Source organism: Lutra lutra, chromosome 1 (assembly GCF_902655055.1).
Source record: "Lutra lutra chromosome 1, mLutLut1.2, whole genome shotgun sequence".
In the NCBI taxonomy this organism is placed as follows: Eukaryota; Metazoa; Chordata; class Mammalia; order Carnivora; family Mustelidae; genus Lutra; species Lutra lutra.
The window spans coordinates 1,687,759-1,690,140 of record NC_062278.1 but is presented as its reverse complement, the minus strand read 5'-3'; the positions used below and the strand labels follow the sequence as shown (position 1 = coordinate 1,690,140).

Sequence of the window (2,382 nt, the reverse complement as noted above, 5' to 3'; positions counted from 1 at the left end):
CAGTGGGTCTCAAATGCACCCACTCTCTGACCCAGAAAATTCATCCCAAAACAAACCCCCAGAAACAAGCCGTGGAGCTGCGGTGTCTGTGGAGACCGGGTGATTGAGAAGCCAAATTCCCCAAATCTCCACCATGGCCCAGGGCTGCCAGATGGTGCCCACTCTCAGGACGGCAAGGGGGAAGCTGTGTCCCGCGACCACACAGCGGGCCCCATGCACCCACCTGAGGCACTGCCCAACACGCACAAGGTGACTGCCTTGCAGCAGGGAGACACAGGGGGTCAGCTGGCCTCGATGGAAGGGTCCCAGGTGGCAAAGGAGGGATGAGGACAGCACACGGCCAGGCCCTCCTGCCCCCAGTACCCCGGCACCCACATCTGCCCTTGTACAGAAGCAGCCCCAGGTAGAGCAGCAAGAAAGTGTCAAGAGGACGCACGCACAGGAATCCTCACAAGAACGCATGCGGTGGAAGCGAGTTCAAGGCCAGTACATGTGGGACAGCCTCCTACCATCATTCAGAGGCTGCGGGAGAAAGCACGCTTCTCCAGGGCACAGAGGTGTGGCTCCGCTGTGTCTCAAAAGGCAGCAGAGAGCACACAGATCTGACGGTGGTTACCCCAGAAGCCAGCGGTGAAGGGCTGATGCTGTCCTGGCATCCACGTTAGGGAGTAGGTTCCTGGGGTGGTTATAATAACCAATAACTGATCAGCCATCAGCTAAAAATGGGCCACACGTGGACCAGCAATAGAAGTGAGTCATAGCCAGGGGCCAGTCCTGGTCGGGTTCTGCAGATCTAACGTAACAAAGAGTTAGGAGCTGGACTCAACCTTCCGGAACACAGGAGCCAGGACACAGGACATCTGACGTGATGCCCCGCCCCCCAGCCACGTGCACCACCACGCCCTCCACAGGGGCTCCCACTTTCCATGAGCCACTGTGAGAAGGGGCTTAGCCTCCCCCACTTTGTAGCACAGACAGGGTGTGCAGAAACAGAAGACAGGCGCGCAGAGCTGCATCAGAAAAGCATGGTTTATTTGGCTCACAGATGGCTGGTTCCCACTGGAGGCAGAGGACCCCGGAAACTAGGCTTCCCACAGGGGACAAGCTGGGTCACAGAGGGATCTCAGTCATCCTGCCACATCCTCGCCATGGGCTTTCGAAGGTCCACTGGGCACGTTCTTCATCTGCCCTTGCAGAACCCAGGGGCTGCTGAAGACTTGCCCCAGGAGGGGCGCAGATGTGGCCCCCTGTGCCCTGGGAGCAGCTGGGGGGGGGATCCCGGTCAGAAGCAGGACGGGGTGCTACAGGAGATGGGTCTGTAGAGCAGGGTGGGGCGGGAGGGCTGGCAGCCCCCGGAGGACTGGCAGGAGGAGGCCATGAACACGAGGGGCTTGCAGCTCACGGGCACACACACAGAGGACTGGCAGGAGGGGACAACGTACACGGCGGGCTTGCAGCTCACGGACATGGCGGGCCTGCAGCTCATGGGCACAGACACGGTGGGCTGGCAGCTCACGGGCACGTAGCAGGACGTCTGGCAGGAGCTGGGAGTGCAGGAGGCCGGCTGGCAGCCCGTGGAGCAGCTGGTGTGGCACATGGTGGCGTGGGGCTGGAGTGGAGTCAGGGAGGACGGTGAGGTCTGGAGGCTCCTGCCCCGGGCGGCCTTTATATTCGGGCTGTAGGGGTCTGGACAGCACGGGACACAGCTGCTGTCTTCCTTGTTTGTGCTTCTTCCAGGCTGTGTCCCAGAACTTGGATTTCTGCTGCAGGTGTTTTGTCTGTCTGGCCCTAACCCTCATGACTAATTGGCCCCTCTCCAAATGCATGTTACACTTGGAAACGTGCCCATGTGTGTCACTGGCACCAGCCGGATTCTGCGTCCTTCCTTACGATTTCTCTGGAGCCACTTCTGTGTGACTCTGAAAACATGGGTGTCCCAACCCCTGCACACATGATGATGGCCCCTGGACGGCCTCCCCACATCAGGAAGGCTCCAAGGCAGGTGCTGGGAGAACGGGTGTGTCTGGCTCATGTCCAAGTGTCCTGGGAGCTTCTAGCTTCTGACTGCAGGTCAAACACGGCCAACATGAAGGAAGGACACGGCGACCACCTGCCCACGGCACAAGTGTGGACGGAAGGGTGTGGGTCACAGAGAACTCCTGGCAGGCAACGACTTCAGATCCTTGTCTTGAGAAAGCCTCATCATTAGAGAAGCACAGTAAACCAAGGCATGGACCTCCTGGCAGGAGGTGCAGCCCCACCAGAAGCAAGGGTGTCCCTGGGAAGTGGGAGGGAACACCAGCCGCACACATGCGGCCCACAGAGGCCAACACTCATGTGGGACTCAGAGGAAGGCTGGCTGAGTCTGGTGGCAGGTCTTCC

General features: G+C 59.8%; 1 pseudogene; it reads right to left on the bottom strand.

Annotated features, from left to right (window-relative positions):
* Positions 1 to 1,273: 1,273 nt before the first annotated feature.
* LOC125093419 (keratin-associated protein 12-1-like) lies at positions 1,274 to 1,799 on the bottom strand (annotated as a pseudogene).
* Positions 1,800 to 2,382: the final 583 nt, after the last annotated feature.